This window comes from Pan paniscus, chromosome 3, assembly GCF_029289425.2.
Source record: "Pan paniscus chromosome 3, NHGRI_mPanPan1-v2.0_pri, whole genome shotgun sequence".
Classification (NCBI taxonomy): Eukaryota; Metazoa; Chordata; class Mammalia; order Primates; family Hominidae; genus Pan; species Pan paniscus.
This window is the reverse complement of record NC_073252.2, coordinates 15,112,930-15,134,527: the sequence shown is the minus strand read 5'-3', so window position 1 is coordinate 15,134,527 and position 21,598 is coordinate 15,112,930. Positions and strand designations below refer to the sequence as shown.

Below are 21,598 nucleotides of genomic sequence, written 5' to 3'. Positions count from 1 at the left end.
ATTGTCCCAGCACTGGGATTGACTGTGTGTTTAATCCCCACTGACAACCAGGCACTGTGCCCTCAGTACATTCTAACAAATGCCCTGTGAGAGAAACCAACATTTAGTCATTTTGCAGATGTGGAAACAGAGGCAGAAATAAGAAGCTGTGCCCAAGGTCACCCAGATACGAAATGAGGAGAACTTAGAAAAATTGCATCGTGATCAAAAGCTCTGACCTTGGCAAGTTTCTTAGCCCATTTGTCTCCTTGCTTTCCGTAAAATGGAGTAATAAGAGTATCTGCCCTAAAAGGAGGTGTAAGGATTATTAATGCCTGTAAAGTGCTTGGAAGAATGCCTGGCACATAGTATGAGCTTGATAAATGTCAGCCTTAAACACAACAAACGAGACCAAACTGCTTCTAAAGCTTGTATCCTTTCTGCAACTCCCTGACGCCTCACAAGGAATCAGGGAATTGAATTCATACTTAGAAACTCGGAGCAAGATTAAAGATTGCAAGGTGTTGGAAAGTGTGGCCTAGTTAGAAAGCACACTCACTCACATACACACACACATAGCTACTTTTAATAGCTGGTAAGAGCCAGAGAAAATCCAATTACAGATGAGTCAATCGATTACAAAGAAAGAGGGCAGAATAAAGGAAAGAATGTTGGAGAGACACAGAACCAAATTACAACCGGATAATAGAATTAAGGGTCTGTCGAACAAACTGGGAGAAATAACAAAGGGATACAGGCTGGAGACGCTTTCACAGCTTTGTAATGATTTGATTCTTTCTGAGCCCCTAGACTCCAAAGAGCGGTTATAGGGCCAACGCCCCAAACAAGTGGGTGGATCAGAAAGAGCCGGAATTGTGTTTGGCAAATCATATTTTGTGAAGAAATGAACCACGTGTGGCCTGGGGAAGAAGAGGATTGTGTTTGGGTTAAACAGATGCTCCTAGTTAAGGGTGAGAGTCGCGGGCCAGATACAAGGCGACTTTGATTAGCAAAGGTATAGCCTTGCTCCAAAATATTGTTTGCTAAGACATTCTTCCTTCCTTTTAAAAGAAACATCTCATTGTTAAATAGGATTACTCTCTTGCATATACCTAAGCCAAAGCAAAACACATGCTTTTAATTTTATTTTCCATTTTGGGGGGACAGCAAGGTGGGGCTGTTAATTTCAGCACCAACCTCTACAGCTGTGTCTATTATTGGTGGGCTCTAGAATAACATCCGTTTCTGTGTATTTATGGAAAGGCGTCCTTAACCAGGCCACATAAAGAGCGAGCGCATCTATAAATAAATTAAGGAGGCTGCAAGGCGCGGGTGGCTGCCCCTCTGCTACGGCCTCGCAGGCCCTGCCACGCAGCTGTCGTCTTTGTGCCCGGCTTTGCGCACTCCATTGTGGACGCGATTACCCCGGCCTGGGGCGGCGCGTGCGGGGGCGGGGCGCACCTTCCCCGCCGGCGGCTGCAGATTGGCTCCAGCGGCGAGGCTGCACTTCTTCGCGGCTCGGGCCGGCCTTGCTGGGCTGCGAGGTTCTGGCCTGTGACTTGGCCGGCGCAGGTGACCTGACGGCGGTCACTTCCTGGGAGCCAGCTGCACCCACCCGCGCTCAGGCTGAGTTGGGCTAACAGATGGTGGCGTTGGGGGTGGGCGTTGGGTGGGGCAGGGGGAGGACAGTACAAGACGACAAGAATAAGAAAATGACTGAATAGACAAGATTAAACAGGTCAAAGCTGGGGTAGGGAGGATAAGGATGAGGGAAACTGCTTCCAAAGCTTGAGAGCCCAATCCTTTCTTTCCGCCTTAGGATGGGTGCCCCTCCTGGGCTCCTCCTCTGGGACAGGCATGAAGGATCTGAGTTCTACTTGCAGGTGGAGATTAAAAAGAATAAAGGCAGTCCTTTTCACTAGAGAAATGGAGCAAAGAGCTTCTATTTGCTTGGCAATCATTTCTGGGTTTTGTAGGAATCTTGTCTTGAAAAAAGGATCTCGTTGTGGTCCCTGGACCTGCTCCAACAGTATCTCCAGTTCAAAAAGCAGACTCAGGGCCCGCAGAGCCACCGAGTCAGAACCTGCTGTTTTCTAGGATCTCCTGGAGGTTCCTGGGTACACTCCATTTGAAAAAGCTCTGGTCAACAGCACTGATTCTTAACCCTTGCTGAAGTTATGGGTTGAATTGTGTTCTTCAAAATGATATTGAGGTCCTAATCCACAGAACCTGTGAATGTGACCTTATCTGAAAATAGGGTCTTTACAACTGATCAAGTTAAGATGAGGCCGTTAGAATGGATGGACCCAAATCCAACGTGACTGTGTTCATATAAAAAGAGGAAATTGAGACACAGAGACAGACATGAACACAAGGAGAATCTAATATGAAGATGAAGGCAGAGATCAGGGTAATGCATCTTCAAGACAAGAAGAGCCAAAGACTGATGGGAACCACCAGGTCCTAGGAGGGAGGCGTGGAACAGATTTTCCCTTATGGCCTTCAGAAGGAACCAACTCTATCTACACTTTGGTCTCCCACTTCTAGCTTCCAGAACCATAAGACAACGTATTTCTGTTGTTTAAACCACCTTGTTTGTGATACTTTGTTACAACAGCACTAGCAAACCAATACACCTGGGTACTCCTAAGACTAACCCAGGTTTCTGAGCTCCGTCTGAAATGTTTGCAATCAGAATACCCACGAGTGGGGCCAATGGAACTGCATTTTCTAAATATCCCCTGGGTGATTCTAAGGTAGTTGGGAGATTGGGAACTGGTGAGCCCATCTCCCTTCCTTTACAGTGTGGTGGAGAAGGAAGAGAGAGCTGAGGCAGATGATGAAAGATCTTCTCTTACTTCTTGCTGTGTGACCTTGGGTAAGTCATAGCCTCTCTGAGCCTACCCAGTGCTTGCTTCAGCCTTACAGTGTTCTCCCTAAATCCAGATGCTTGCATTCACCAGCTTCTTAGGAAACTTCTAGTGATGGGGACTCATCACCTGATGGGGCATTCCAATCTATCACGGAAATTTTGAACTGCTTAGAGAAATCTTTAAATAAAGTCAAAATCTGCTATGATTATCTCCATTATAAAGATGAGGAAACTGATGCCCTGAGAGATTAAGTAACTTGCCCAAGGCCATACAGTCAGTTTGGGGCCAACTGTGGATTGAATGCAGGCAGCTGCCACAATCTATCCTGCTGACCACTTGTAATACCCAGACTGACAAAAGTTTACAAAGGGCTATCACATTAGTGGCTCAAACAAGACTCCTGCCAGCTCTCAGAGACAGAGACCCAGCATCCATCTCTGACTCTCAAACCTGGATTGTGTGGGTGGCGGTATAAGGCTGGGGGAGGCATCCTGTGAACCATCTAGGCCCCTGGGCACGGAACTTGCCATGTGTGCAATCTAGAACCTGAATGAGTTAGATGGGGAGGCCAGGGTATGAATTTGATTCTTGTGTCAGGGCCTGCTCCTGACCCCAACTCCCTCAGTGACCTGGGGCAGCTTTGCCTTGCTCTGTGGTCCTCCGTGTTCACACCTGTGAGACGAGGCTAATAGAATCTACCTTTCCTACCTTGTAGCAGTCTTGAGGGGCTCCAGTGAGATCGCAGACAGGAATATGCCTTGTGAGTCACAAATATGATGGTTGCTACAGCTTTGCCTGAGAAGAGAATTTAGCTATTTCCATGAAAAGACCTCTCCTCACTAGGGCAACTCTGGCAATTGCTCCTCCTCACCAGCCATTTTATTTCTGCTCATTTTCTACCAAGCCATTTCCTTCCAAGCTTGGGCAGAAGTGGGGTTTGGAGAAGGGGATTAGTCAGGGGTGAGGTCTTATAGGAAGCAGTAAGTTCAATAATATACTGCCCCTCTTCCAGGATACACCCCTTGATAGGCTTGATCTCCCAAATCAAAGACAGCATGCCCCGCTCCCTTCCAATAGATTATACCTGAGCTACATTTTCTTTTTTCTTTTCTTTTTTTAAGTTCCAGGATACATGTGCAGGACAAGTACGTTTGTTACATAGGTAAACATGTGCTATGGCGACTTGCTGCACGTATCAACGCATCACCTAGGTATTAAGCCCCACATGCATTAGCTATTTATCCTGATATTCTCCCTCCCCCCACACCCCCCAGAGGCCCCAGTGTTTGTTGTTCCCCTCTCTGTGTCCCTGTGTTCTCATTGTTCAGCTCCCACTTATAAGTGAGAACATGCGGTGTTTGGTTTTCTGTTCCTGCATTAGTTAGCTGAGGATAATGGCTTTCAGCTCCATGTCCCTGCAAAGGACATGATCTCATTCCTTTTTATGGATGCATGGTATTCCATGGTGTATATGTACCACATTTTCTTTTTTTTTTTATTATTATACTCTTAAGTTCTAGGGTACATGTGCACAACGTGCAGGTTTGTTACATATGTATACATGTGCCGTGTTGGTTTGCTGCACCCAGTAACTCATCATTTACATTAGGTGTTTGAAATATCTGAGCTGCATTTTCTAAGGGTGGGTCTGTCTGTTCTTCCTTTCCCTTAGAAATCTAAATGCCCCTTCATCTCCTCCCCACCTCCATACACCTCCACTAATGGGCAGGACCTGGTTCACTCATCAGAGTCTAAAATTCCCAATAGTATTATGATTCCCAACCCCTATTTTCTCATTGACGTTTTTTATTCATTCATTCCTCCAATATTCCCTTGGCGTTTACTCTGTCCCAGATGCTGTGTGGGTACTAGGAATATCAAGTGGATTAAGATGAGCTCCTTGCTCTGGGAACTTACAAGCAATCTAATGTTAAAGCTGCGCATAATTCATATCGGCTCTCAAGGCTGTCTTTGCTTACAGGTGTCACAATAAACCTTCTCCTTTCCTTTGCAGTGTGGTGGAGAAGGAAGAGAGAGCTGAGGCAGACGATGTAAGATCTGCTGTTACTTCTTGCTGTGTGACCTTGGGTAAGTCATAGTCTCTCTGAGCCTACATATTTATCTCCAAAATTAGATCAGCAATAAAGATATGAGATTCAGTGAGAGTTTACTATGAGCCAGCCATTATTCTAAGTGCTTTACTTATGTCAACAGTTAACAACTTTAGGAGGTAAATGTTAATGCCTCTATTTTACAGATGAAGCAACTGAGACACAGAGAAGTTAATTAATTTATCAGCAATCACAAAACTAATTGCTTGCAGTACCAAGAGTCAAGCCTAGGCTATCTGGCTCCAGAACCCAGGTCCCTAACCCTTTGTATTAACCTGCTTCCGTAAGCTGCCCATTATTCCAATTTACCTTAGGGGGTCTGTGAACAGACATAACTACTCTAATGAATGCATGAAGAAGGCGGAGGAGGTAGAGGAGGAGGAGGAGCCAGAAAGAGAAGGAGAAACAATTCCTTCTTTGGTAAAGAAGTCTTAAATTTCTGATAGGGTCTTAACTTTTTCTCAACATTTTTTTTTCTTATTTAGTTGCACATACAGCAGAAGTCTTCTATAATAGGGAAAAATAAGAGGGAGATGTAGAGGAAATAAAAAGGATGAAGTTTTTCCCATTTTAGGAACTTTGGGAAAAAAGCATTGAGTGTGCAGGTTGTGTACCAGACATCGTGCTGGATACTGTCGTATGAATAATCTATTATCTATCAATTAATTGAGTGATGATATAATCCTACACACTACAGAGGTATTAATATCCCAGTTTTACAGATGAGGACATGGAGGCCTAGAGAGTTGACATGCCTTAGTCAGAGATGGTTAGTGGCAGAGCCTGGATTTTACCCAAGGAAAGTCTGATTGCCAAGCCAATGTTCTTATATCTCTCTTAGTTCTTGGACAGACAGGAATTAGCAAATCTCCTGTGTAGTTGAAATTCAGTCTTCTCTCTCCTTTCTTCCTTCATTTATTAGTAATTTTCAGAGCAATTTCTATGTACTATTAATCCATGGATAATTCAACAAAAGCAATTCCACAATCCCAGCTTTTAGGGAGTTGTAGTTGTGTGTGTGTATATATATATATGAAGTTGTTTATATAAATATATTTTATACGTGTGTGTATATATATATATTTTTCTTGTATGAAGGCTTGATAACTCCTATATGGGTTAAGCTATTGATCCGAAGGAGCCAAAGAAGGCTCTAATCTTGGGTCGAATACTAAATTTTATGTGATGCTACCAAGCCATATCTTTTTTTATATATACTTTTTTTTTTAGAGGTGTTTTAGTTTCACAGCAAATTTGAGAGGAAGGTACAGATATTTCCCATATCTCTCCTACCCCCACAAACCACAGCTTCCTCAATTATTAACATCCCTCACCAGAGTGATACATTTGCTACAATTGATGCACCTACATTGATGTATCATAATCAACTAAAGTCCATAGTTTACATTAGGGTTTGTTCATATTTTGGCTTTTTTTATCAATAGTTTCTTGGGATCAGGAGGTGTTTGGTTGCATGGGTAAGTTATTTAGGTGTGATTTCTGAGATTTTGGTGCACCCATCACCCAAGCAGTGTACGCGGCAACCAATGTGCAGTCTTTTGTTCCTCAACCCCCTCCTACCCTTCCCCGCAAGTCCCCAGAATCCATTATATTATTCTTCTGCCTTTGCATCCTCATAGCTTAGGGAGCTATAGTTTTCAATTATTATATAATTTTATCTTCTGTAAGATACAAGATTTACCCAAGGAATCCCTACTTCAATTAAGAACTCTGGTGCCCGAAGGAGAGGCTTATCCTATTTTTCTCCACCTCACTTCCGGTTTGTTAGAATCTGGATTTGAGTGCCGCTTCCTGTGCCAAGCCGACTTGATTTGTACAACCCAAAGGTCAGGGCAGCAAAGCCAGGGGAGCTGTTTCTTTCTGACTTCAAGATCTCATGGGAATAGGTACATTAAAAACAGAGTTATTCCCAGTTCTCTTTGTTGCTTAAACAGATTGGCTTTTCACTAGTATGTTCTGTGCTAATAGTTCTAAGATATCACAGGTAACAAAATCATAATTAAAATGATGTGTGTGAAGATAATGTTGGTGAAAAAATGCACATAAAGCTATACAGTGCGAGAATGACCAAAATCAAAGGCATTTTTTTTCCCTTTTGCAAGGGAGACATGTATAAATTCAACTAAACTCAAGTAAACATGCTAATAGAAAGCCTAACGCCCAAGATATGCACACTTCCATAAAAAGGAGCAGGTTAAGGGGAAATGGTACCTATTTAATCCTTATATTGTGCCAGGCAGTTAGACTCTTTCACTGGGCTATCTCCTTTAATCCTCCCAACAACCCTGAAATGAATGTATTGTTATAAAGTAGGGATGGAATTATTTGAGATGATGCAAATAAGATACCAAGTCGAATGCCCAGAACATAGTAATTGTTCAAGAATATGTTGCTTAGTGTCCACAGAGATTCAACGACTTGCCTATGATCACACATCTAAGGAGAGGCAGAACAGGGATCCCATGCAGACAGATTTGGGCCCAAGATCACTCATACACTCATGGTGCTACCAAGTCACATTTTTTTGTGGGAAAGACAAAAGACAACCTTTGATTTATTATTATTATTTTATAAATGACCTGGAATTCAAATTCCCCAGGGCCAGTCTTGTTTCTGGCCTTTTTTGTTAGTTTTTCCCTTATTCTCTAGTTATCCATTCTAATTAATAGGAGACTACCATCTAGTCCCCTTTTTCGCCCCTTGCCCAGCTCAAAGTCTGAAAGGAAACATGAGAACTCAGAAGACACTGGAAGACATCACTATTACGGGCCTTTCCCAAGCCCCATACTAGTGAGTCCTTCTCTCCGTTGTGACTCACACCCCATCACCCTCCCTCCTCCCAGGGCAAACAGCGTTATGACTCACTGTGGCTTCTGACAGCCTTAAAAGAACCATGAACTTGAGCCCAACCCTTGAAGGTCAAGGAGTACTATCATTCTTTAAGCCACACCATTGTGCACATGCTTTTTCCTTTAGCCAAGGGGAACTCCATGCCTCTGTGGGTTTTTCCCTTTAGACTAATATCTTTCTTCTTGGTTCCACCCTGAGAGGACTGTCAGTCAAGGGGGGTGTTTCTGGGTTTGAGGTCAGCTTACAAAAGCTCCAGGGCAGAGACCTTAGGTGAATTCTGGGGATTTACAAAAGAATCAGAGACTGGGGAAGCCAAGTCTTCTGTCAAGTGAAGCTTATCAGGAATAATTCTAGTAAAAGCAGGGACCCCTCAGTGCTGTGTCATTATGGGCCTCTGGGCCTGTGGCTTCATGGGCAGGAGATAATTAGCAGACAGCTCATCCTGGAGGAAAGCAGAGAATGAGCCTTGGAACTAGTTCCCCTGCCTCCAGTTTGGCTTCTGTCCAGCTTGCCCCATCATGTCATGCTTACACTAAAGATCTTTAATGCTTCCCTTTCATCTCTATTTAACAAGGGGAAGAATATTTTTATAGCGTAAATGGAAAGGAAACAAGAAACACCTCTTCTACTATGCCTCCCTGCTTTACCTGACAACTGCTCCTGGTTCTCCAAGGCTCAGCTCTGCTGTTGCCTCTTCTGATTTGCCAAGTGGGGCTAGTTGCTGTAGCAGGGTGGTTGAGAAACTTATCTGTGTCTCATTTGATGCCATAGAGTTACTGGAAATGAAGGAAAGGCGTTCCTTCCTCTCCTAGCAAAGTTAACAAGTCTGTGTTACTAAGATCTGAATTTTCTTTACTCTTCATGAAAGCAGTTAATAGCCTTTTTGAGTTTCAAGGATGGGGGTGGAAAAAAAAGAAAGAAACAGGCAAGCCTCTCCCCAACTCAGTTCTAATCCCACAACATTTTTCTTTTTTGTCTGAAGGTACAGACCCATTGAGGTATAGTCTAAAGTAGAGAGGGACTTTTTCAAGATTTGAAGACAGTGGAGGCATAATCAGTGAGTTGGTTAGGTCTTCAGGGACTGGGTCAAGGGCATGGTTGTGGGAGTGTTCAGTGAATTGCTCCAGCTGGAAGATGGGTTCCTAGAAGGAGGTGCCTTCATGGGGGCCTGGGAGGGCTGAGTACTGAGTGTGGTGGCCTCAGGAACCCTGTGGCTGAGCTGGTACAGAGGAAGGGGGGCTGCTAGCATCATCACTCATTTTTTGGTGGTCTATGCCAACTGAGTAAGGACTTACATATAGCAGCAGCACTAGGGATGGGAAATGAATGCTGAGGCTGTTGTTTCCTTACTATCCCACTCTCTGTTTACCATTTTCCTGAAGCTGGTAAACTCTGGCATACTTACATGACCCAAATGAAAGAGACAGATTCCAAAAAGATTAAAAAAAAGATTGAAACTTTCTTGGAGTACCTTTGCATAGCAAAGAAGCCTTGTGAACAAAGAAAGCAGATCACTAGCCTAGGACATAAGTCAGCTGGAATGAGAAAGGTTTCAACCCAATAAGCATATGCCATTGGCCCTCTGTATCTGTGGGTTCTGCATTTGTGGATTCAACCTACCATGAATCAAAAATATTTGAAAAAATAAAGGATGGTTGTGTCTGTACAAACTTTTTTCCTTGACATTATTTCCTAAACAATGCAATATAATAACTGTTTACATAGAATTTACATTGTCTTAAGTAATGTAAGTAAACTAGTGACTATTTAAAATATATAGGAGAATGCATAGGTTATGTGCAAATACGATGCCATTTTGTATAAGGAACTTCAGCATCTGTGAATTTTGGTATCCACTGGGGATCCTGGAACCAGTCCCCCACAGATACTGAGGGGTGACTCTATAGAGTACACTGGCTCTAGGGTAGGAGCCAGGATATCATGATGGACAAGTCATAGACCCCTCTTGGTGCTGCTCCTTGGCAGCCTATCAGGTAGACCAGACAGCTGCATTATCAGGACTGCAATATAATTTGTGATCCATTGAGGTAGAGGGAAGCACTCGGGGGAGGGGAACTTAGCCTGGATTGAGAGAGGAAGAGAGGGCTTCCTGGAGTAGATGGCACTTGAATTAATCTTTGAAGGTTAATATAAACTAAGTTTATGATAAAAAAATAGTAAGGGTATTTCAAACACCAGGAAGTTAGTCAGGGATAGATAGAAAGGTATATGAGCTATCCTGGGGAATGGGGGAACTGACGTGTAGTTGGATGTTACTGGAAAGTGAAATGTGTGACTTTAATGGTGAGATAAATGATTAGAGAGTTTGATAGGGCCAGAGCCAGATAACTCTGGACCTGATCTCAAAGATGATAGGCAGAGATTAGAAGGTTTTAAGCAGGTCAAATTTCTGCTTTAGAAAGATATATTAGTTAAGGCAAAGGTAGGTGTTCCAACAGAGAAATTCTGAAACCTCAGTGATTAAATGCTGTGCAAGATTATTTTTCAGTGACATGTATTTCAATTGGTAAGAGCAAGGGGTCTGTTCAAGGAAGGTATTCAGAGTCGCAGGTGGACATAGGCTCTGCCACTTTCTAGTCATGACTTCCAAACTCTGGCCATTGACATCAAGCCAGCAGATGAGGCAAGGAAACTGAGAAGGCTTGTGCAGAAAGTATTTAAGGATTAGATCAGGGAATGAGTACATCACTTCCATCTACATTCCACTGTCCAGAGCTGAGTCAACACAGTCACACTGCCAATGTTAACAGCAAGGGAGCCTGGGAAATGGAGCTGTACAGGAAGAAACATCTACCCTTCATAGTTCTTAGTTGGGACAGACCTCTGTAACAAAAAAATAGATTAACAAGAGAAAGGGGCTCAGGAGTTTATTAACATGTATATTTCAAGTATACATCAGATATATGCAAGGGTAAGTGAATAAATCTCACAGAAGTGGCTTTGAATTCAGGTTTAAATACCATGTCTGTTGAAATGGAAAAAGGGTGTGGGGAAGGCTGGTTATGGAGAAATACCCAGGAAAAGCTCAGTAAACAGGGTAAGGTTTGTTATGCAGATTAAGTCAGTGCCTTCTCCATTGATAAGAGTCTTTAGAGATGTAGTCATCCTTTTCTTCCTGGTACAAAGAAGGAGACACTCTTCTATGATTAGAATGTATCTCCCAAAGCATATGGGTTGAAAACTTAATTCCCAATGCAACACTGTTGAGAGGTAGGACCTTTAAGATGTTTTTAGGCCATGCGAATGAGTTTAGCCCCCTCTCTTGTTCCTTTGCTATGTACTGATGATGCCCTCTGCCATGCAATGATGCAACAAGAAGACTTCCTAGACTTCAGAACCATAAGCCAAATACATTTCTGTCCATTATAAATTACCTAATCTGTGGTATGCTGTTACAGCAGCATAAAACCAACTAAGATTCTTGCATATGGAGATTTTTTTATAGATGCAAATTTTCCCTGCAAAAGGGTAACGTCTACTCTCTTTTCAGAGATTCTCTTGTGTCTGCAGGGTTCCAAAATAATTGGTTCAAGATAATACTATACCAAAGAGGCATGTTTTGAGGTGGCATATTTTGGTCTCCTGCCTAGCCAAGATGTTGCTTTGGAGGAAAGAAAAACCAGTTTGGTGAATGGCTAGTTCATCTCTGCTCAAAAATGGTACTTTGCCTCAATAAAAATTAGATTGAAAAGACACAAGATAAAAGGACTGTAGCAGTAGTCCATGCTAGAGGTGATGGTAGCCTAAAAGTGGTGGAAAGAGAGATTAGAGAAATAATATAAGAATGATTACAGAGACAGAATTGGCAGACTTGACGTATGGATGGGTGAGGAAGTATGATGGGAAGGAGAGAGATGACCCTGAGGTTTCTGGCTTGGTGGATGATGCATCCAAGAGAGATCAGAAATTACAAAAGTAGGAACAAATTTGGGAGGAGTAAAATTGGCAGAGATGATAAACGTGGTTTGGGGCATGTTGAGTTTATACTGTTCATGGGACAAGTGGCCATATGAGTGACAGGCTGGGTTCGGAGATATGACCAGATTAGAGAGAGGGCTGAGTAAGGAAGATTAACATTTAAAAAGCCAAATAAATATTCCTTCTTTCATTAAGGAGGAAAAGGGAAAAAAAGAGATCTCGAAAAGGGAGAAGAAAAGGTAACTCTCCATAGGATATAAGCCATAGACATATTCTGGAGAATTTTTGATGTTTTTCTCCTGTAGAGTATCTTGGCTGTACAGTGCATGTATTATACTTACCAAATGCCAGGAACCATGCTGGGTGCTGGGAGAGCACCTCTCTACTCTGAAGGAACTTGAAGTTTAGTGGGGAAAATGCTTGGGTATATCATGAATGGAGCTCATGGCCAGCAAGATTTCCTGTTCAAGATGGATTGTGGGTCACCAGGAGGGACACTTCCTTCTACGTGCCTGGAATTCCACCATTGCTAGTTAACTATTTTTGGCTACACTCTTTACCTTTTATTTTGGGAAGTAACACATTGTAAGAGAAAGAAGACAGTCCTTACGGATAAGCAGTGGAAGGTGACATCTAGCAGTTGACAGACCTTGAGCTGATAACTTAAATTCCTTGAGCTTCATTTCATTATTCATTATATGGGAAGAACCAACTCTGCACAACTCAGCACAACCAACCCTGATTGTGCTGAGGGTTATTGGCAACCATGAATGAGAAATTCTTGATATTAAATATACAGTGCTCCATAACAAGAATATTATAATATAAAGATGATGATGATAGCAGCTAACAAGTAGTATCTTCCTATGTGCCAGGATTACTCTAAATGCTTTACTAATATTATCTCCATTAATCCTTATAACAACCCTACAAGATAGAATTATTATTACCTATTCCCTTTTAACCAGTAAGAACACTGAGGCACAAGAGGCCTCAGGTTTGAAGAGTAATGAATTCTGGCCGGGCACAGTGGCATGCCTGTAGTCCCAGCTCTTTGGGAGGCCGAGGCAGGTTGAAGTCAGGAGTTCGAGACCAGCCTGGCCAACATGGTGAAACCCTGACTCCACTAAAAATACAAAAATTAGCTGGGCGTGGTGGTGCGTGCCTGTAGTCCCAGCTACTTGGGAGACTGAGACACAAGAATCGCTTGAACCCGGGTGGTGGAGGTTACAGTAAGCCAAGATTGTGCCACTGCACTCCAGCCTGGGGTAACACAGCGAGACTCTGTCTCAATTAAAAAAATAAAATAAAAAAAGAAGAAGATATAATGAATTCTGGATGGGCCACACTAGAACCAGTTCTGAACACATCCCTGAGAAGGAACAACTCTAGGACATGGAGGACTGGGTGGGTAGGCACTTAATGCCTGTTGAAAAGAAACTTGGAAATGGCCCAGGGTGTTGAAGTGTGTGCAAACCCACCATGGGAGAAAAATGGGAGACAAATGCTATTATCAGTATTTCATTCAGGACTGCACAGATGCCAAGTGGTTCATGCATTCATTCAGTTATTCAGTGTTCTTTTATTGAACTAACTCTGTGCCAGACCATGGGCTAGGCTCAAAAACACTGCTCCCTTCCTTCCTGGTTCCTAGAAACTCCTGGTTCATTCTGAAAAGGGCTGAGTAATAAGTGATAGATAGGCAAAAATCAAAAAGAACTTCCTGTTACATTTCATTCATTCTAAAATATGCATAGTTTTGTGTCTACCTGACATTGACTTTCTTTCTCCTGGGGAGTTACTCCTCAACCGTAGTGTACAGCATTCATAGAATTGGCCTGTGACCCAACTCTGGTGCTCAGGCATTCTCTCTCTACAATTTGTTTTGAATGGAGTGACAAATGGCTGAAACAGCTTCATCCAGACACCAGCACCCTGAAGAGACTTGATTGCTAGAACCTAGAGCCCTCGAGTTGCCCAACTTCCTTCTTTCATAGCCATGTGCCTTCCTTTGTCCTTTATATACACACACACATTTATTTTTATTTTTAATTTTGTCATTGTTTAATAATATAAGATACAATACTATATATATATATAATTATATCTTATATAAATATAATATTTATATAATATAAATTATTCCCTGATTGGCTAGTTTTTTATGTTATTTGCAACCAAATAAATTTAACTAGCATGTGTCATTTTCTGGTACCTTTCTACCTTGGGTTTTCCACCTGCAAAATGGGGATAGTAAAACTTGTTACTTACCCTCAGGCGGCTGTGCAGATTAAAGGTGTATGTCAGTAAAATGTTTTCAGATGCTTGCATGAAAGTTGCTGGAGAACTACAAAGTCTCTTCAATTTTAGCAGTACTTTCAAAGGACTTTCTTTATATACCATAAAGCAGCTTTTATCTTGGGAGGGTGTGCTCCTCACATTACTGTCTCTGTAAACAGTTCAAGGGTTGCTCTGTGCATGATCCTTTTTCCAAAGCTGCCATTCAAGATGAAAGCTCAGCTCTATTTAGCCTGAGAAGTTTCTGTGTGACACACAGAGGGCTTGTGTTTATTATTGCCATATATATTACTTAATGGTAAGGAAGTTTGTTCAAATCCTCGGATTGTCAATTCGTTAGTGTTTTAGGGTTAATACATTCTTAACTCAAAAATAAAATGTAAAAACTCTACCAATTTTGGAGCAGAAAGTGTGGCATCTTATTAGAGTGCTCAACAATTATGAAAGTAGGTGCCATAGTAAAAACTATAACACCTTACAGATTATAAGGCGTTTTATGATTTTTAAAACACATACTTTGGACTAGTCTAGATACTAGAGTATGTGGCAGATACCAACTATCCCTAAGACTCCTGAGTTATTATTGCTAAATAAACCATTTGTATAATATGCAAACATGATGACAGTAATGCATGCTCATCAAAGAAAATTTGGAAATGCAGAAATGTAGAGAGATAAAAATATATCAATATTTTAATAAGCTTGCTGTTGTAAAACAGCCATTCATCACATTTTCATTCATATCATTTTTCTTTTGGTCATAATTATTTTATAACAATTTCACATTAGTTGACATATTTTACGCTGTTTTTTTCTTTTTATATTACATCATAACTCTATCAATTATCTATTGCCACCTATTAAAACAATGACCATTTATGATTGCAAATGAGTTCAGGGGTTAGCTGGAAGGTTCCATAGTCACTCTAGTTTCAGCGGGGCTTGCTAATGGGTCTGCAGCCGTGGCCGGGTTCTCTCACTTGCTGGTGGGTTCACAGCACTCCTATCCTTGGTCTCTCATTCCCTAAGAGGCCAGCCTGGGGGTGTGTACATAGCAGTGGCAAGATTCTGGGAGAGAAGACAGAACCATAAGATGCTGAGGTCCAGAGCTGGCAAAGTGTCACTGCCACACTTTGCCAATGCAAGTGACAAGGCCAGCCTGGATTCCAGTGTGGGGAAGTAGACACCACCTCTGGATGGGATGGGACTCCCCAGTCATTTGCAAAGGTCACAGATAGAAGGAGGAATGAAGAGTGGCAGCTGCTTTTTGCAATTGATATAGCAAAATAACATAAGCACACTTCTACATGATTTCGTGGACATTTGTGATGATTTTATATGACAAATGAGTGTATTAAACTGAGTGACACCCTCATAGATAATTTTAAACATTTCCAAAGCTTTGTTGGAAAAATTTTATATTTGGGGTAATTAAAAAATCTAAATCTAGAATCACGTAAGTTAATATATTGTCTTAAAGTTTATAAATATTTTTGTTGTTTTTCCTTCATACTTTCAAAGAACTTTTCAAAAGGCTGTTACCAATTTAAATTCATATTGGAAGTATATGAGTGTTTATGTCACTACCCGGCTATGAATACTGAATACTTAAAAAGATAAATCTCTGTTGAAACAAATAAGGAACCTTCCCACCTTCAGCATTTTGTTGATGTAATTGGCACTTATTTAATTGCTAGTAAAGGAAGAAAGGAAGGGAGCTAGAGAGAAACAGAAACAGAGAGTTCTGCAATCAAACAAGGTTAGGAAATACTGTGGCAGTTTGGTTCCTATATTAGCTATTCACAATGTATGTTAGCACTGGACACGCTCTGTAAGAGTCTTGTGGTAAAGAATCATATTCCACTTTATTTGCATCAGTGTTGCCCTAATTAATATCATCACAGAACTCTTATTTTTTCTATCAATTAATACCTTAGAACAACTGTTCTGAGTGGAACATTCTTGAGGAAATGGTGCCCTAGTAAAATATAGTCATTTTTCCTGATGGTGGGAATTTCAGACACCCTTGTAAGGTGGGAGGGATACGAGACACAGCTGGGGCTTTTGATCATTCCTAAGATCATACTGACCTTCACAAAAAAGAAATGTAACCTGTCAATGAAAATATTCAACTTCTCTTTCCTCCTAGCCATTCTCTTTGTAGTGATAACCCCAAGAGCTTTTAGTCTTTGAAGGGATGCGTTCTTCCCTGAAAATAGCCTGTTGGCATTTTTACTCCTGTTCGAATCTCTGCTGTAAAACCGATCTGAATGGTGGCCCCCATTGTCTAAGGGGCTGGCCCTTTCCTAGGGCTCTGCAGCTCCAAGTGCAATCTGTGGACCAGCAGTGTCAGCCTCATCTGGGAGCTTGTTAGAGGGCAGAGTCTCAGGCCTCACTCAGACCTATTGAATCAGGGTCTGCCTTTTAACAGGGAAATGTCCTGGTGATTACCATGCACATTAAAAAGCACCACCACTCCAGGGGCCATCGAAGCCATCTAAACGACTTACCTCTTCCTCTTGACCATTGCTTTCTTCTTGTTCTCCCTCAATTCATTTCAGCTGCCACCACCACATACGGCAAAAAGTTACCTGGGCATATACTCCTCTCCCTCCTTTCAAAGTCTGGCCCAAGCAAGGTTATAGGCCCATTCTCCTGGTTCCTTTAGGCATACACTTACTGTATAAAATAACAACCATCAACACCAATACAGAGGCAAAACACAGGGGAAAAATAAAAGGAAGGATGAAATAAAGTCTAGGAGGCATAGATTCTTGCTCCTGCCACAACCCTTGTCCCTGTCTTGGGTCCAGATTCACAAGCCAAGTCTTGATCTATTTCTAACTCTGTCTTAGGAGACTTGCCCTCTACCCCCAGATGCGTGGTGCACTGGCCCAGGGCCCTTTTATAGCCACTTCTCTTGCCTTGGCTTTATAGCCCTGCTGCTTCCTGGAGGGGGTTTCTTACAATTCATACACCACACCTCCAACTTTCTGCTCACTCCTAACCCCTGCAAATAGGGCTGAGATCATCTTGATTATTCTAGTCAAGAAACAGAGAGGCTGGGCATGGTGGCTTATACCTGTAATCCCAGTACTTTGGGAGGCTGAGACAGGAGGATCTCTTGAGACAAGGAGTTTGAGACCAGCTTGGGCAACAAGACCACCTCTCTGTAAAAAGTGAAAAACAATTAGCCAGGCATGGTGGCAAATGCCTGTAGTCCCAGCTACTTGGGAGGCTAAGGCAGGAGGATTGCTTCAGCCTAGGAGTTAGAGGCTACAGTGAGCCATGATGGTACCACCGCACTCCAGCTTGGGTGGCAGAGCAAGACCCTGTCTCAAAAAAAATTTAATTGCTTAAAATAATTAAAAAAAGAAAAAGAAAAACAAACAGAGAGATGAGTCTCTTCCAGGATGGGAGACTGTCCTAGAAACTGGAGGCTCCATCTACTTTCTGATGTCTTGTTACTTTCCCTGATGACTGATGGCAGGCATTGATACCCCAACTCTGCTCCCTTGAAAGAGATCCTGCCTCAACCTAACTGACCGGGCAGTGACTTAACTGTGGCAGGCCTCCCAGGCACTATATTCAAGAATCATATGCATCTGCAACATGGGGATCATTTCTTAAAAGCTGTGGGGCTAAGAGTCATCAGCATGAGGATAAAGACTACTTGGGCGATGGGAAGTGAGAATGGCAGGGGATGGAAGCCACTTGGAGTTATAAAGCACAGAGTAATGGCTTTTAATTAAATTCTCTCACCAGGAAGGCACTATCCAGGAGGATTTAAAAGCATGAATCAGAAAGAAATTTCCTTCTTGTGCTACTTACTAGCTGTGTGACCTTGGACAAGTTGCTGAACCTTTTTGCATCACAATTTTTTCATCTGTGAAAGGAGCATAAGGTTAATTCCTTTCTCTTAGAGCCATGGCTAACTGCAAAATTTGCAGGGCCTAGTGCTCGGTGAAACTGTGGAACCCTTCCTTCAAAAGTTATTAAGAATTTCAAGATGGCCTTTCTGAGCCCAGGGCCCCATGCAACCCCAGAGATTGCATGCCTGTGAAGCTGTCCCTCTTCAGAGCTGTTAAGATCATTCCTGTGTCTAGGACAAGGTAGGAAGTCAATAAATTCCACTTAAGAATGAAGCCTTGAGAGGTATATATTAATAGTCCTGTATAAATGAACTGAAGATCGAGAAAGTAAAGCAACTTACCCAACAAGGTCAGACGGCTAAGTGACTGAGCCATGCCTCTGCCTGGTTCTGTGTGGAAAACCCATAAGCAGAAATTTCTATAATAAGTAGCACAAGTGAGAGCAAATGATTTTCATTTCTACCCCAATGCAGGTGGAGGAAGGGGCCCTGGGATACATCCACTCTCCTCTGTGTCAAGGAGACAAGAAAGAGGGAATTGCATATCTTATTCTGGGGACATTTGACAAAATCAAAAGGAGGGCTGAGGAACTTCGACTCAGGGCTGGCCTATTTGTGAGATTCTAGCAAAGTATTCAGCTCATTTTGATCAGAACCTTAAAACTGAGCCTCAGGCCTGTAGTTTTCTCAATCCTTGAATGACTCCATCCTAAGTGGAGTACCCAGGTTTCTTGCCCCACCCCAAGCATCTGGCAAGAATCCTTCCTTTTTTTGGGCTGCAGTGTTTCTGGGCCTCCAAGGAGTGAAAAGCAATCTGAAAAACCGCATGAAGCTCAGGGTCTCAGAAATCTAGCTAATTAGCCTTGTTGAGAATAAAAGCGTTTCCAAAGAGAAACCCTAAAGAAGCCATGTGCAATGAGACAGCATCTGGGGAAGTGTCTAGCACAGTTCCCTTCCATGTGGAGAGGGTGCACTCAGCACTCATACTGTTGGCTCTGGTCTAGATACTGTGTTAGCCACCTTACACATTAGCTTTTATAATTCTCCCAGCATCCCTTGGAGGCAGGCATGACTATTCCCACCTTACAGATGAGGAAACCATAGGTCAGAGAGTATAATCATTTGTCTTCAATCACCCAAGCTAGAAAAAGGTGGAGTCAAGTTTTGAATCCAGCTTTCTCTGGTGATGCCATGCCATGCCATCCCCATCCCCATCCCCATCCCCATCCCCATCCCCATCCCTATCCCTATCCCTATCCCTATCCCCATCCCCATCCCCACTCCCATCCCCATCCCCACCCTATGCTATCCCTATCCCTATCCCCTCCCATCCTAGCTTTTAACTACTTGCTATGGTCTGAATATATTCATGTGTTGGAAACCTAACCCTGATTGACACAGTGCTGGGAGGTGGTGCCTAATAAGAAGTGATTAGGTCATGAGGGCTCTGCTGCATAAATGGATTAATGTTATAACGGGATTGGGTTAGTTATCTTGCGAGTGGGTTTGTTATAAAAGCAAGTTTGCTCTTGCACATACACTCTTGCTCTTCTGCCTTCTGCCATAGGGTGAAGCAGCAAGAAGTCCCTTGCTACATGAGGCTCCTCAACTGTAGACTCCCCAGCCTCCAGAACTGTGAGAAATAATTTTATTTTTGTTATAAACTACCCAGTCTGTAGTATTCTGCTATGGCAACGTAAAACAGACTAAGGCACCACTGTAGAGTGAGATTTTACAACTGTGATGGTTAATTTTATGTATCAACTTGATTGGGCCATGGGATGCCCAGATATTTGGTCAACAATTATTCTGGGTGTTTCTGTCCTGATAATTTTGGATGATATTAACATTTGAGTCAGTTGACTGAGTAAAGCAGATTATCTTCCCAGTGTGGGTAGGCCTCATCCAGTTAGTTGAACACCTGAAAGGAACAAAAAGACTGACCTTTCCTCCAAGTAAATGACAAATTTTTCTGCCTTTAAATTTAAACTGAAACATTGACTCTTCCTGAATTTTGAGCCGGCTGGCCTTTGAACTAGAACTCCCCTTCGGCTCTCCTGAGTCTCTAGCTTTCTGACTCACCCGACTCAACCTGGAGATCTTGGGACTTTCCAGCCTCCACGATCATGTGAACCAATTCTTCAGACATCTTTTTTTATCTAACTATAAATGTAGATATGTATATGCATATATATAAATGGGGAAAATCATAATATTTAATCGTCCAGTGGATTAAATGAGATAGTGGTTATAAGGTAAATATCCTTAGCTTCACTATCAAATGTTGCTCAAATGTCAGCTTCTCAGGGAAGACTTCCCTGGTCTCTATTTCAAATTGCACCCCTGTATCTAGCATGTATTATTCCTATTCAATGACTTACTCTTCTGTAACCTTTATTATTCTATAACTTATAATTTACTTATTATTTGTTTTGTTTATTGTTTGTCTCCCTGACCAGTATGCAAGTACCATGAATGCAGAGCATTTGGTTTGTCTTGTTGTTTAGCACATAACTGGTATTCAATAAATATTTATTCCATAAATGAAAGACCCTGTCTGGCAAATATTATGCACTGATGAAATATTAGCTATCACAAACAAGATGAAAATTATTTTACTAGTGTTTTGGCCTCCCATAAACACTTTCATGACATACCCAAACTCTACTCCTTAAAATGAGATGCTAACCTACTCTGAAAATCATTTGAGAGGACTAACCAAGCTAGAGTTCCTGGACCTCAATAATAGCTAGACAATTTTAGGATTTTTGACATGTATCAGACATCCCTCAAAACTAGTCAATGGATTTACCCTTTAGATGTGACTAAGGTAGAACATCTTTCTTGGCCTACCTTCTTTCATTTGTGAGATAAAAGACTGAGAAATAGAGCTATGAAAGCAAGAAGCCTGGAGCGAGTCACACAGACACTAGTAACATACTGGAAATCCTCCCGCTACCTCTTCATTTGCTCTTTTACAACTACCAAGTGACAGGTTAAACTCTGAGCATACAAGAGAGAAATGACAGTGTAGCTTATTATATGGCCCAGATAAGTTTTTTAAAAATGCTACTAACTGGCAGTTCTTTGAGGACTCACTTGAATAAAATAAAGCTGGTGTTTTATTAAGCTTACAGGAAGCCAAGTACTTCCCTACATTGTACCAAGTCTTCTCTCACTGTGGCCAGTATGAAGACATCTTGATATGTGTGGGTGCTGTGATTTGAACATGATGGAAACTTAGTTGCTACTGGAATAGTAGTAAGAAGAGTGGTCTTTAAGAAGTGATTAGGCCATGATGCCAGGGCCATGCTTTTGGGCTTCTCAGCCTCCAGAACTATAACCAAATAAACTTCTGTTCTTTATAAATTACCCAGTCTGTGGTATTGTGTTATAACAACAGAAAACAGACTAAGACAAAATTGGTACCAGGAGTGGGTTGTTGCTATAACAAAAATCTAAAACTGGATAATGGGCAGAGGCTAGAAAAAGCCTGTATTGCCATGAATGGAAAATTAAGGGTGATTCTGTTGAGGGTTCTGAAGAAGAGAAGAGCTTTAGGGAAAGTTTGAGTCTTCTTAGAGATTATTTAAGTGGTCATGACCAGAATGTTGGTAGAAATAGGGGCAGTAAAGGCCATTTTGTTGAGGTCTCAT

General features: G+C 42.0%; 1 long non-coding RNA gene across 1 annotated transcript in view; it reads left to right on the top strand.

Annotated features, from left to right (window-relative positions):
- Positions 1-1,668: 1,668 nt before the first annotated feature.
- LOC117979918 (uncharacterized) overlaps positions 1,669-21,598 on the top strand; it is a 377,793-nt gene continuing 357,863 nt past the window's right edge. Inside the window, exons 1-3 of the long non-coding RNA XR_010111922.1 lie at positions 1,669-2,857; positions 4,867-4,940; positions 19,510-19,577. This is a non-coding gene — a long non-coding RNA (uncharacterized LOC117979918). The remainder of the gene's footprint in view (positions 2,858-4,866; positions 4,941-19,509; positions 19,578-21,598) is intronic.